Source organism: Puntigrus tetrazona, chromosome 3 (genome assembly GCF_018831695.1).
Source record: "Puntigrus tetrazona isolate hp1 chromosome 3, ASM1883169v1, whole genome shotgun sequence".
Taxonomy (NCBI): Eukaryota; Metazoa; Chordata; class Actinopteri; order Cypriniformes; family Cyprinidae; genus Puntigrus; species Puntigrus tetrazona.
The window spans coordinates 4,406,019-4,421,581 of record NC_056701.1 but is presented as its reverse complement, the minus strand read 5'-3'; the positions used below and the strand labels follow the sequence as shown (position 1 = coordinate 4,421,581).

Below are 15,563 nucleotides of genomic sequence, written 5' to 3'. Positions count from 1 at the left end.
TTTCAGTGATGCTGTCACAGCATGGTTCTGCAGCGGAGCGTCGGATCAGAGCTCCTCCAGCGGCGTGTGTAAACCGGCCCATCCCCCACCGTCACTAATGCGAGCCTGCAGCCATTAGCGCTGCACGAGCCGCTGCCGAACGTGCCATTCGGAGGAACTCCCTGTCCTGAGCAATACATGTCTCCGCTGCCTGACGCGCTCTCCCGCTCTCACACACCGTCCACGCAAGCCACAAACCCCTTCTTGCACATTAAGGTGACTTTTTTTTAAAACGGGCTGTAACAAGAAACTCAATTGGCTTTTATTTTGTTGCATAAATCCAAACAAAATAAATCTCACAGGACCGAAACTTACTCCTGTTGCTGTGCGTACCATGTCCTCGTTGGCCGTTTTAAAATTAAATGGCATTTTCAGAAAGAATGCAGATTCATGTTGCGACTATAAACAGAGCTCATACTACAACGAACATTTCTACATGTCTAAATGTCCATTTTTATATTATACAACTTAAATATGTGAAATTTGATAGACAAACTAAAAGATGTGATTATTGTTTTTCAATTAAATGTGGCAAAACACGATGCTTTGTATTTGTCTGTGGATTGACTAAAAACACTAAAATTCAGCAGTAATTAAATCAAAAAAAAAGAAAAAAAAAGAAGGATATGGTTTTTCAAATTTACTCATGTCAGCATTTTTATAGAGTACACATGAACGCCTATTTCACATGAGATTTTAAAAAATAAAATACGTGTGAATATTATTGCTCATTTATTTATTTTTTAACTTTGTTTTGTGGCTGGAAATGCTAAAATCAGCGTAAGGTTTTAAATAAGACTGTATCTGAATTGAACATAATTCGATCAACATTAAGTTACTATTCATAAGAATTACATTTCCTCTATTCAAAAGGCAGATACAAAAAAAAGAGCAAAGAATATTTTACATTAAAAAAAAAAAAAAAAATCATCCACTACAGAAGAGTGACGTTTTAAATACGAAAAATATTGAAACTCTTCGGTCCTTTTTGAACGTGATGCTACTGGCCTTATTGGCTTCAACGATCTATGTTAAGCACACGGAAATCGGCTGAATGGATTCAAAAACGGTAACTCTCAACTTCAGTGAAGTTAGACAATGAAAAAAGTGGAGTGTTAAGTCTTATACTCACACCGCACTTGCATAATGTTACTTAAGATGAGAGAAATTGCAAAACAGAATTCAGTCATCATGTGCCGAACAAAGAAAACCATCTACGTCGGCGGCGACTTCTGAACGCCTATGAATTGGACAATGAATTAATGCTCTCAAAATAGCGCGTGATTGGTTAGAACACTAAAAATGCTGGAAAATAACTATAATTGAAGAAATAAGCTGGTTTTGTCCACTGGTTGTTGAAGGCATTATTGAAAACGTCCAGCATGTGTCACCAGATTATTACGGTTTGACAGGAAAAGAGCTAGGACATTTTAAAAAGTGAAATTTTGAGGTAAAAAAAAAAAATTTGTGTGATTTCTTTGCAGTAAGATTGCAATAACACGCATTTCAATTAGGACAAGGTGATATAATTTAAATTTTAAAGCCAGATTTTTCCTCCAAAGTGAAAGTTGGTGAAAGCAGACTATTTTCCTTACAATATCTTCTTTACAGTGATTGTTATAAATCAAAAAAAACTTGTGTTGTCTAATATTAGTAATATTGTTTTCTCATAGAAAAGCACGTTTGATAGTCGTACCTTGAGTTAGGATGCAGATGCACATTTTATCCATCAAAAAACATCTTTAAGAATTGTAGCGGGCTAATTTTTATATGGTGAAATGTAATAATTATTCTGACCTTGTGTTTTTAAGAAATCGTTGGTCTTTCAGAGTAGCACGCATTTAAATTATGATAACCACCGTTTAAACTAAGCGCATAAACATTCAGACATTTAGCAAACTTATATATACACTTTTTAAAAGACCGTTATCGATTTATCGCCCTACCCTAAATTATTTTATGCCAAATTTAACGCCGCAGTTTCGACCTCACTGATCCTCTTGTGCAAGTAGCATAAATCAGTTCTGTCAACTAACAGCCAAACAAATACATCCACCGCAAAATAAACAGAAAAGGAAAATCCCACATACACCACCGCCCAGCTTTAAAATTAATTAGCCGTATTTCCATTTGATTAAAGACGCGGTTCATATGTCACTTTTGTTATTAAACAAAAGAATATCTAATCAAATTAGTTCGTCTTTATGATGACAAACCGGATCGCTCCATGAACACAACCCAAGAAAAAAACCAAACGAAAACGCGGAACTTGCGAAAAATCCGAAGCGGGTTTCTTCTGAACAGGACGCGCGAGAGCCGACGGTACGGAAGCGAGCGCTGGCACTCGGCCGTGGACCGATCTCACACACTTCACCTGCTCTCGTGACTCTCGTAATCTGTGTGCGATGCAAACACACGCCGCACTGCCGACAGCACATCTATTCACCTCTGAACAAACACGGCAGATATGGAAACCCGTGATCTCTCTGGCAGCCCGCGCGATGCTAGTCGCAATATTTTCAGTCGCAGGCTCCCATCGGGCGACCGATTTCTCAATACGGGCCCGGCACCTCGATGCAAGAGCGTTGACGAGTGACAAAAAGCACAGTGCAATCAACGCACTGGTTTCCGATGGGTTTCCTGTAAAACCACAACAGTCAGACGCATGCGATAGCCACAGCTACCTTTTGTGCAATCTCTCCTTCATGCGTCTGAGAAGATCAAGGAGGCTCGGTTCAATTCATCGCTTGTTTGGAGGATCTGAATGCGAGCTTGAGGTCGGTTTTAAGAATGGGACTCATTGGCTGGAGAAGCTACCGATCGAGATCAAGCGGTAAAGTACAAAATGAAAAAAATATACCAATGGATGAACTGTTCACAATAAGAATGTTAAAAATAGAAAGAAGAAATTCATTTCCAGCTTTTCCCCCCACATTCTTCTATTGTTAAGAATCCATTCATGTAAATGCAATCAAACGGACAAATTAATTAAATGCGATGCTACAGGAATACTTTTTCACACAAAGTAGGGCTGGGTGATATATATGGATCAATATATTATTGGTAAAGCCGATTCTTTGAGCGCCAGGTAACACACCGGTTTTGAGACATTGCATTATTATACTACTTTTTGAAGAAAGAACTTGGATAAACCATTTATATTTTTGGGTGAAATTTTTGCTTTAAATGTGACCAATTCACACAAGTACTGTAACTGAGCACCACTGCAATTTTAATCAAACCAAACGCCAAGAGCGATCGCCTGCAGTACAAGGTTTCAGACAGAAATTTCTAAACGGCCAGTCAAAATTAGGCATGCACCGATTGTTCTGCAACCTATATATTTCAGTCAAAAATAAGAAGAATAGCTTTTCTGGTGTTCGGCCAAATAGCCGAAAAGACAGAATAAATCATAATCGAACAATGACGTGATGCGAACAAATATTGTCATTAATATTTTTATGTTTTCAAAATATTCTTTTCTGCTCAGCAAGGCTGCATGTATTTGAATATTTAAAAAAATGTCCAGGTCTCAAAAATGGTTTTCCTAACTTAAATTAGTTTTGCTTTTTTTATTTTTCGTCTTTGAAAAGCTAGACAAAACTAAAAAAAAAAAGTTGAAAATAAATTGGCAAAATATAGGGGGATAATGCAAAAAAAAAAAAAAAAAAAAAAACAGTATTCGGTCTTTGGTGCAGTGTGCACTTTGTTCGGCTTCAGCCAAGAATTTTATTTCCGGTGCATCCCTAGTTAAAATCCAATTTTTCAAAAGTTTCTATTTCCTTTTTATTTCTCCCCCATTCAATTTTATATAAGGGTTGAAAATATCCATTGTAAACCACATCACACATACTGCACACACACCTCAAGTTGAACACAACCCACAATTTCCTGTCACTTTTAGGCTTTCATTTTCATACCAGATAAGGAAAATGGCAAAATAGCCATAGAACCATCATGCAGCAAGCCTTCTTAAATCCAAGTAACATTAGCAGCACAAGTAGTTACCCTACTAGCAGCAGTGGAAACAATGGGTTGAAACTGAAACTACACATGCATGAAACTGGTCGAAACTGAAACTATTTGTTTATCTGTATTTATGTTTGCTCGTATAATCATTACACCGGCAGGGAACATTTCAGGACCCAAGACATAAAAAAACAGCGATGGCGACTTACCTTGTTCATGTTTCCCGGTTGCTGGGGATTGATGGCGTTGTGCGCCCCCATCTGTGGTGCACCCTGGGTAAGTGTCTCTGCCAACACACTGCCAGAAACGCTGACCCCTTGCCCGGCGCCGGGTGCTGTCTGCATGGCCTGACCCTGGTACTGCATCCCCGGAGCGGCCCTGCCTCTTCCGGCCGGCCCCATCACGCCATTCATCATCTGCCCCTGCGGAGCCATGTTCTGCCCCATGAGTCCATGAGCCTGGTTGTTACTGTTCAGCATGGCCGGGTTGAAACCTGCATTGAGGCCCATACCCGGACTGTTGTTGCCCTGACCGGTAGGGTTGCCGACCGGCTTCGGGGGTTGGCTCTGGTGACCGGGTGAGCCCTGGCCCATGGGACTCTTTCCCAAGGCACCCAGTTGGCCACCCATTCCAGACTGAGGGCTGAGGTTTCCGGCCAGACCAGAGCTGCTCCCTGCCTGCAGGAGCTGGGACAGCTGCTTGTGTTTGGCAGCAGCGTCCGGGACGGTGCCCCCCATCCGGCTCCCCACCCCTCCGTCGCCATTAGAGGGCATGGACATCAGCCCCAGGTCTCCATTGGGTATCAACTCATCTGGAAGATCGTTTTCCAAGTCAAACAAGGACACAAAGTCTAGAAAAAGAAAGAAAAAAGATTTATCAGTTTGGTCAAAAAATTAATAATTGGTCAATTAGAAAACAGTCTCTATTGATATCAAATTTATCACCATCTATAATCACATGTAATTAAATCAATAGATCACCCTGCTGTCTAAACGGTGGCTTTGTCCCATCTCAGTTAACTTTTCACTCACCATCCTGACTCGTGTGAACAATGAAATCAAAGTTTTGACTAATAAAAGGTCACCCTTTGCGCACACACAGAATCAACTTTCTGTTTTGGTTTGAGAACTGCGTGAGGAAGTCGACGCCGTTGTAATGTCTCCTTATTCTCAGCGGGAAGCGCTCAGATTCATAGCTAAAAATAAGAATCACTCCAGCCGCTCATCTGTTAGCCCTCGTACCCCCCCTAGTCTCCAACAGCTGCCTGTCAGTCTGGTCTACCTCCTCACCGTGAGACCAACACAGTCGGTCGCACAGACAGAGAACGAAGTGCATTTGTTTTCAAATAAAATAATGATCCAATCAAACACCAGATGTGAATCGGCCCGAGCTGAAATAATGCACATATTGATAAACTGTAAATCATGTCAAAAGCATGGAAATGAATTACACTTCACTAATCCAGACTGCATGTTCCTGGGTTTTAAAAACAGCTGGTTGAAGCACTGGTTATGAAGTTTGGAGCGGTTGCCCCAATAAACAATGGCTTATAGCACTAAGACGGAGACGAATTTGCACATACTTCATTTAAAAACATGACCTAGATAACGTTTACTGACAACGCAAAACGCATCTGCATTTTATTTGACAAAATGCATTCTGTATGCATAAAATAATTTGAAAATGCATGCCCTAAAAAAAAAAAAAAATCTGGATTGATTAGACTAGTCATAAACAATATTTTACTGGTACTGAATAAAACAACAGGTGCATGTGAAAGTGGTTTGAAGGTGCTCCTTAAAAACCTGCTTATAAAACTTTTATGATGCTACTTTTCTGTAATGCAAATGTGAAATCTATTGGCGACTTTGCTATGTAGGAAGAGTTCGCAAAACCTTTAATTCTGTCATTAAATACTCATCTAAAGTTTTTTCAGACCCATAAGATTTTCACTCGCATTCGTGGCACAAATAAAGATTTTCTGAATCCTCAAATTTCACTCCCTCAGTTGAAAGTCCATGCAAACCGAAACTTTGATGCTTTGCGTTGATGAGTGAAAGTTTCGTGTGTTTGTAACAACACAGGGGAAGCATTTGACGACTTATTATTTTTGGATAAAACGCACCCTTTATGTATTGAATAGTGCAGGAATCGCTCGGACCACTTTTAACAATGCTTTCGACGGATGAAAACGCAAAGTTTAAAGGATAATCAAGATAAATCTTCAAGGCGATTTTCGTAAAATTCAATGTTTCAAACGGTGGTAAACAAACTAAATTTAATATCAGTCATCATATTAACGCTAATAAAAATCAGCCCAAATATCAGGTATCTTTGGGTCTCTGCAAAAGCACTACGTGGTTGAATCCAGGCTCGCGCGGTCTCATCTGCCTTGCGATGTTCTCCCCAAAGCATCCTTCCCCAAATCAGTCATGCTTCAGCCGAGACATTAAACCACGCAGCGAGCCGTCTGCCTGAAGCTGGTGGAGGGCAGCGTTTACACGCTTGGCTGTGTTTGTATGTACACTAATGCAAACACGGCTGGAATAAAAGCGCACCCACGGCTGCCACACGCTCACAATAACAAGAGGAGGAACGCCCAGCTGGCAAACAACACACCCACTGGAACCGTCTCCGACAACAGTAAATGGTAAAAAAAGAAAAAGAAAAAAAGTGAAAAACAAAAAAAAAGGCCACAGCGACTTAACACAAACCCACAAATTAGCATGCGTACTACAGGACACGTGCATGTGTTGCCGTTCTCACACCAGCGGTCCAAACTACAGCTAATGCCGCTCACAGTTACACTACAGCTGCGGAGAAGTGTGCACTTAATGAAAGAGAGGCTAACACATGGACCGATTGTTAACAAGCCTTCAGCGGCCCATCTACACTGTAAAAACTGATTTTTGGACATTTTAAATAAAACGTTATTGGAGTATGTTTTGCAATAAAATCACCGTTTCAGTCTACTTTAAAATGTCTAATTTAAAATCAGTGTGTCATTTGCCGTTTCTTTGCAATTATTTAGTAAAAATTTACTATCAATATCTGAGTGGTAAATAAATCCTAAACCGTTCGTTTTTCAGCGTATGACTTCTCTTGCAACACACACACACACACACACACACACACACACACACACACACACAGTAAATGATAAGATTCACAGTGATTTAACATGAAGCATCATAACGTGATAAAAAAAAAGTGCTTTAAACACACCTTAGCAATTGGGGTTGTCTTAAAATATTCTTTTTGGATTTTTTTATTTTTATTTTGATAAACCGATATCACTTTAAGACCCAAGAATCTTACTATTTTTTCAGCTAATGTGTGAAAACTAAAACACAACGAAAATTGTTAGTTCCCCCAAAAGTTAAAGTTTTGTCATTATTTTTACTAAAAATATGAGCTGAAGTGAACCACCAAAAAGACTTTTTGTAAAGTAGGTTCCTCTAGGGCTGCGCAATTAATCCAATTTCTAAATCGCAATTACGGATGCAACAATTAAATCAATCGTTCAAAGTGGTAATTAATCATTCAAAAAACACTTTCTTATTTCTACGTTATCTTAAAAGGAATAGTTAACCTACAAATGAAAATCACCCCATATTTTACTCACCCCGAAGCCATCCTAGGGGTATATGACTTTATTTTATGCGAACAGTAAAAAAAAAATTAAAAGCTTGTGGATAGCAGCCATTATTTTGAAGCTCTGTAAATCGGATATATTTCTCACTTTAAAATTATAACATAACTGACTAACTGAGCGAGTGCCGGCTTCTTGGCTGACTTCTGACTGAAGTATGACAAGTTGAGTCATACGTCAGCCGAATATAACTAAAAATAACATGGGTCAGTTATTTACATTAAAAGTATTAACTACTCCTTCAAAGGTTTTTGCATCGTTTTAATTTTACTTTTCGTATAGCATTAAAATATCTTTTTTATTTAAAAAAAGAAACCAATACGAACCATTTCACTTGAGGCTTGATTACAATTTTCATTCGCTTTAAGCAACCGAGTAAACATGTATTCAATGTAAACTGCGACGAACGTAATTTCAATTAATGAACAATTTCAAGGACATGATCAACAATTGTGATTTTTGCAATCGTTCAGCCCTAACCTCATGTTGTTTGGCCTGTTGCTCATTCATGCTAGATTTACTCTGTTGTTATTTGGAGAAGAACAATGTGGACTTTTCATTTTAAAATGTTTAGCTACGAGTTTAGCATGTGCAGGGTGACGCAGGATGCAAGTCGTTTGGATAAAAGCATCGGTGAATCCAAACCAGGCCTGCTGGTCAATAGATGTTGACCGTTTTACCAGTGGGAAACCGCAACACTGGTTACGTCAGTTACCCACCACTTGATTTTCTGTTGTAAAAAAAAAAAAAAAAAAAAAAAAAAAAATCATTTACTTCAGTTAGAGACACTATAGACACTTCAATTAAAAATTGAACACGGCTGCTCAATGCAGCGCGCCGAACGACAGTCGCATGACAGATCAGATTTCATTCATCACGTGAGGAGACGTGCGTCAAGCGGATTGACAAAAAGAGTGAAGCGAGAGACGAGACGATATCGGATGATTCGTTTAAAAACTAAATGCAAAAGCGCCCGTTTGGCATTATTTTAAAAGCCAAAAAACCCTGACTTTTGCCATTTATTCAAGGTCATACTACAATGTTTTTTATTCATTTAATTGTTTGCAAAATGTTCGCTGATTTTTACTTCATTTAAGCTTTGTGTCTTTTATTTTATTTGACATGGAGGTGTATGTTGTGCTTCCAAGCATTCGTATTAATTTTGCTGAAAGACGTTCCATGTTTCGTAGGTTATTTGTTTGCACACCTAACTGCACATCTAATTAAACTTTGTGTCAGCCATTTTATATGAGGCATAGCGTATCGCATAAGGTACTATTCTTTGTGTTAATTGAATGTTCTATGATTTAAGAGTAGGCTAAGCGAGCTTGATGTCGTATTTTGTTGTTTCTTGAACTGCATTCACGCAACTGACGTGAATTTGGAGCCAATTTGAGAGCAAAGTCCTATTTAAAAGCAAAGAGAGGAAAACGCAAATTAAAACTTTAAACCGCTTTGCCATTCATTTGAAAGTGGAAGTAAAATACCGCTATTAATCGCTGTAGGTTGCATGTAAAAAAATAAAAAGGACATCGGAAAAACACTCCATGTGACATCAGTGGTTCAACCGCAAATTTATGAACTTATAAGAATACGTTATTTTTGTTTTCTTTGCATAGAAACAAGTCTTCTTGCAGCTTCGTAAAATTGCAGTTGAACAACTGATGTCACAAAAACAGCTTTACCGATCTTAGTTTCTGGATCTGGAAATGTTTCAGTTGCACTCCTGTGTCAAAAAGAGATTAACAGAAATATCCTATTTTGCGATCCGAAGACGAACAAAGGTCTTTACGAGTTTAAGAAGAAACGAGAGTGAGTAACTGAGACGCTTTACTTTTTTGGGTGAACTATCCTGATGTACCGCACGCGTTTTGCTGCTTATGATATGAAAAAGTCTGATTGCTGTGGCCTCGGCAGAAGCGGCGGCGTGGAGCCAATGTGAACCGATCATCTCTTCTGCTTTACTAATAGTTACAGCACAAAATGAACACGGACGAACATCAGTGTTAAAAAAAAAAAAAAGTACAATTAAGCAAAAGATGTGTCATCTCATTCAATCAAGAGTTTCAAATGCTTGTAACCTATTGCTCAACATTATATGTACCTATTAAAAGCCATTCAATGACCTTGAACTTACTAATTAGCTAGAAAAATACATATTAAATAGCTAAATACATGCACTGTATTAAATATATTAAATATATATTACTTCAACATGTAAAGGGATAGTTAACCTAAAAATAAAGCTTACCCCTTGATTTACACACCCTTAAAAGTAAAATCATGGGGTAATTTTCATATTAGGATCAACTATCCTTTAAATGCATGTTTGAATGAATGACTTTATGCACAAATTGACAGGATGCACTATATCTTTTATAACATTAATTGAGATATCTATTCCCCACATACTGCACCTGATCGCCAAACGAATCGGTATCGAAATTGAGATCAAAGCTAATTGTGAAATTTGCCTCAGCCCTATTAGCAACTGTCCATGACTCAGAGCATCAAGGTTGTGGCTTTTGACCAGCAAACGCCACTCGCGCCAAATTTAGAAAACATATAGATTTCCGTCAAGTAAACTTCAGAGCGCACTTAAAGCTGCATGTTAATCCAAAAACATGGGAGGAATTAGGGAGACAGGAAATAACGGATCTCTCCGCGCTGAGCTGTGGAATTTCCTGATGCGAGTCTTAAGTTATGCTCTTAAACAAAATGCTACTTTCTGCGACGCAACACATGCCGCTTCGCAAGAAACCCACCAGGACGTCCCCCCGAAATCCTAACCAGAAGGCGCCCCGGACTCAGTTTACTAAAACAAGACAACTGAAATTACTAAACGCGTCTTCATTTTGCCTAGCGCGTCATTACGTTTTCAACGATTTCACATTTTCTGGACAATGAGTAATGCTCGTCTGTGCAAAACTCGCTGCCATGATGCTATGAAGTGGGTGGCTGCTCCTATAAACAACGACTGGAGAATCCATCCATTCATAATTACAATCCTACACATCAAAATGTTGATGCATGCCATGTAATATTTTTCCAATACAATGAACTGGTAAATCAAGGGGAAAAAATTTAAATTTATAAATAAAATCACACTAAACCTTGAAGCGAGAACAAGCTTAAGAGAATTTCACATCTTCGGGATGATAATAATATTTAATATTAATATGTATTTTATATTTTAATTGAATTAAAACAGAAAAGTTAGGTATGTAAATATTAACCTACTAAAAATCGAACTATAAATTAAAACGCTTAAAATAAGGATAAAATAAATCAAGATGCAAACGGAAATCATATTTCTTGGGGGCTTTGGGTGTTCTGTTAAACAATGGGGGGCTTTGAGTCCAAAAGGTTGCGAATCACTGCACTGAAGTCCCTGCATAAGCAATATTCAGCTGAGTGAAACCTCAACAGATGGCGCATGAAGACTTGCGTGCGAAATGGGCAAGAAAAGAAAACTTCTGCTTTCCTCGAGACCCGCGTCGATTGTCGCTGCGCTGATTATTAGCAGCCCTCGTCGAAATCTGCATCCGGAGATGCTCGGTAGCCGCATTAACGCGAATAACTTGCAACAAGATCTCGCTCGAAGGAGCACGCGTGAAGATAAATATCAGAGTCGGTGTCATTACATTCCATAGGAATATGATCGCATTCAGCAGCTGGATGGCTACAATCGGTTCAAGAGAATAAAACTAACAAATCCGTCATCGTTATTACGTCTTAGAGGCATTTTTGCTGTATGCGCACCGATTCGATGCATCCCTGCGTGCAGACTAAACCTCGCGCACTAGAAAGAAGGGATTTGGTCAGAACTGGCCTCCTGCAGCAGAGTTACGCCGACAGGTTTCTGTAACAGACCTGGCTTTGGGGTGAAAGTCATACCTGAAGGATGGATATTCTTATTGGACAGGTAAAGAGGATTCTTAGTGGACAGGTAAGCGTCTCACCTGAACCTGGTTCGACCTGACAGGACAGGCGAGAGATGGGGAGTGAATTTTGAACGACGTAATTAACCGATACTCACTTTTAATTGCTTACTAGTTCTTTAATAGCGGCTTAAACAACACCACCTGACAGATTAAAACCAAAAAAACTTGCATATATGCAAAGATACATATGTATTTTTTGACCACCAAACAACATATAAACAACTATATATTTGTATTTGTATAGAACTATCAAAATGATTATAGATATAAAAATAAAACAGCGCTTCATTTGTTAGCAGAAAAGCAACGTATTAGACATATCTAGAACATATTTTACAGATATCATCACAACTCATATTCATCAGTTATTTCATACCAAAACGATTGTATGTGCCACCGTTTGATATTTAAAAAGCACATACAGATGGATAATCCAAGCTAAATACATATCCGACTCTAAGAATAAATAGTTAATAGCATGTTATTATAAACGTACCATAGTGAAATAAATATCTTATTGTCCATCTAACGTTAGTTATCATTGCGTAAACATTTTAGTTCTCAAAAAAAAAAACGAAAGGGAAACAACAGATATCGGTCATAAATATCAAGAACGATCGGTCGGTCGCTAGCTAAACCTGGAGCCGGTCTGCGGGGGGTTGAGATAGACGACGTGCGTCTTTCCTCGGTTTCTGGTGGGACAGGTGAGCGATTTCCGACGACGAGACTTACCTGGTTTCTTCCAGGACAGGTGAGATCGCCGCCTGAACCCTGCCTGAGAGATCCCCCACCTAACACCCGAGTTCAGGCCGGTCTGAAAGGGTTTCTGATCTCAACGAGCGCGTTACAAAACAGAAGAAGACCCGGGCCACGAGAGAGCCTCCTCTTGAGCCGAACTCGATTTCAGCTCTGGGAGGTTTTCATATTTGACAGGTGCGATCGGCAGCATCTTACCTGGAGTGTCGGAGGAGGACAGCGCAGGTGAGTTGAGTTTGGGCCGCTTTGCGCTGGAGGGACCCATATCCAGTAGATTATCAGCCATCGCGCTCTCTCGCTTCACAAAAAAAACACGTCAAAGCAATAAATGCGTCTTCCAAGAGCCCGGGAGGGGGGACAAAGCGAAATAAATCAAATCAACCCTCGGGTTTTTCTATTATTATTCAGCGATCAGGGGCCAATAATTAACAGATGGGGCTCAAACGCGACTCAACAGCGCCCCGCTCCGCCACCGCCATTCACCCCATGATAATCCAACACCCAAAACCCGCATAATTAACCTTAATGATCACCCCAAACCCCGCGAAAATAAATTATATCATCGTTAAAACCGAAAAACAACCGACGAGGGGAGAAAAATCATCAATCCCGGGTCCTTCAAGTGGCTCGCGTGGGTCTGTTCAAAAAGGCAATTTTCTGCGAATAAAAATAAAGACCTTCAAGCTCCATGTCCAGCCCGAAGCGAATAATCATGAAAGTGCGGAAAAATAAATGAAAAATGAGAGCAAATAATTCTATTTTAATATAGGCGAGTGGCACAGGAGCGCCGCTCGCGCTGAAGGGGGAAATCAGATATACGGGGGTTTTCCAGCCGACCACAAAAACGGCTCCATTACGCTAATATTCGCCACAAAGATCCGCGATTCGGCCCGAAGCTTGTCGTTTCCGTCGCAGGGAAGCTATTTGGGCCGGTTTCGATGGAGCCGGGTGCGTAAAAAATAATATAATGCTCTCCCGAAATCCTGACGCTCATCCGCGACAAGATGGCGGCTGTTGATTCCTTCGATACAAAAAGTTTTTTTTTCTTTTCCAGCCAGACTATGGAGGGGGAGGGGCTGCGCGGCCACGCCCCTTACGCAAACGTGTACGTCACGCGGTCGTAACCAAAACAGCCGCTAGGGGGCGTGGTCTGCATGTAAATGGCGCAGATGTAGTATTTCAATCGGGTCAGTTTTGAGCGTCCTCTTACAAAAGTGCACCAAGTTAAGAAATACCACAGTTAGCACATCTCTTTATTACAAGTAAATGAAAGCATTGTCTGAAAGAGATCTGCACTGGGAGACGTTTTACTGTAGTTAGTAGACTGCGATTGAACTACTACGATACATTAACCGTGTAACTTTTGTAAATATAGCTGCGTGTAGAAAAGATGTGCCTGACAGGAATAAAATTAATAGTTCATCTTAAAATTAAACGTGTGTAGTCGCGCGTGTGTGTGCAGGATATTGCTATTATGAACAGACACTGAAATTTTAAGATTCATTACAAATCAGCAGACAGAAGCGGACTTCAACACTGTATTATTGGCTTTCCCTTTTCATCCATTAGCCTTGATGTAACAGTATGGCACATGCATTGATATAAATAATACAAAAATGAATTACAGGTTAGCACACAGAGCAATGCATATGTACAAACACAGGAGAGAATAAAAAAAACTTTACACAAATGAATACAGATTGAGTTCACGAATTAAGTAACAGAGAGAAACTCGAAATCATACATTCTTGAATAAATACGCTCTTTGGCAAGAAGTCCCAGTGTGTGATATTTCGATTAAAACACGCATTTGCGTGTCAAACGTCACATACACACATTTCCTACGTCAAATTGCTTGGAATCACCAACTGGGCCAACTGAAGTGAGAGTAAATAAAATAAAACGTGGCTCTTCTGTTATCACACATTAGTTCAGCCCTTTCGTTCGCCCCAAACGTGTTTTCCTCGCAATAAAGTAATGTAATGCAAAGTTCACAAGGAGCACGTTTTCATAAAAATAACAGATGAAAAACACGAATGTGCTTCGTCAAGCTAAGTTCAAGCAGCAGTTCGGAGGCTGAAGTGTAATGCTTATTTAGATGGATCAAGTTTTATATTGCTCTACTACTCCGAAACAGAGGAGCCCGTAAGGGTTGTGTGCTCATTCCCTATCCAGACAGCAAGGGCACTTTTATTATTTAGCAAAAGTCGTGCCCTATAAAATATATTAAAAATACATGGATTGCTATGCTCGGTGTCACCAAAAACGCATCAACAGAACGGTATCAAAATCGGCACACAATAAAAATGACATATTAGAATGGCACCTCGGGAGCAAAATGACGATATTCATCCTGTACACTTTTAAATGAAAAAGCTGGTTCACATTCAAAAGGAATATACAGTGAAAATGGACGCGTCAAGCTAATTGTTATGAAAAGGCACAGCGCTAAAAGATCACGTTGAATCTGAAGACATCTATCACACACCAGCTTTCGGTGCACGAAAATGAACAGATAAACAGGATGGTGTCGTTTGACCGATCGACGCATTCGAAATGAGTAAAAGGCACTAATATACACGATGAGAAATACTGACAAAAGTCACGTTTTTTTTGTTTTGTTTTTTTTTTAACAATTCCCTTTTTAAACCTATAGGTTCTTGGCGGATTGCGAATTCACAGCAACGTCAAGAAAAGGTACACATTTCACGTTTTAATAAATATCGCCACTGAAAGTGAAGCATGGCAAACCAATAGCAAGTGTTTGAGCACACAACCCTTCAGAAAGTAATACAGGTCGGCCTTTATAAAGCCAGAACGTAAGGGGAAAAAAAGCGAAGACACAACTGCTATTAAAATGCAAAACATCAATTTTTAAATCATTAGACAGTCATAAAATGTATGTGGTGTATCAGTGCAGATTAAGTTACTCACAAAGCTCAATGTTAAAAAGATTAAAATCTACTTCCTTTTGCTAATATCCCATACAATAATTTACCCTTTACTATTGCACATCAAAAGACAAGCAGGCAGAGTCAAGGCTATGGTCTAATCTATTCTAATATTCACATGAGTCTGTACATTTGACCGGCCGGGTGCGTGTTTTTGCCAGTTCTTGAAAGTGTTGTGCCACTATGGTGACTTGACTGGCAACATAACGTCTTGTCTCTTTAGGTTTGAGTACAGTTCAAGTTTTATTTTTC

At 39.5% G+C, this 15,563-nt stretch overlaps 1 pseudogene; it reads right to left on the bottom strand.

The window, feature by feature from the left end:
• LOC122340499 overlaps window positions 1-13,398 on the bottom strand; it is a 32,870-nt pseudogene extending 19,472 nt beyond the window's left edge.
• Window positions 13,399-15,563: the final 2,165 nt, after the last annotated feature.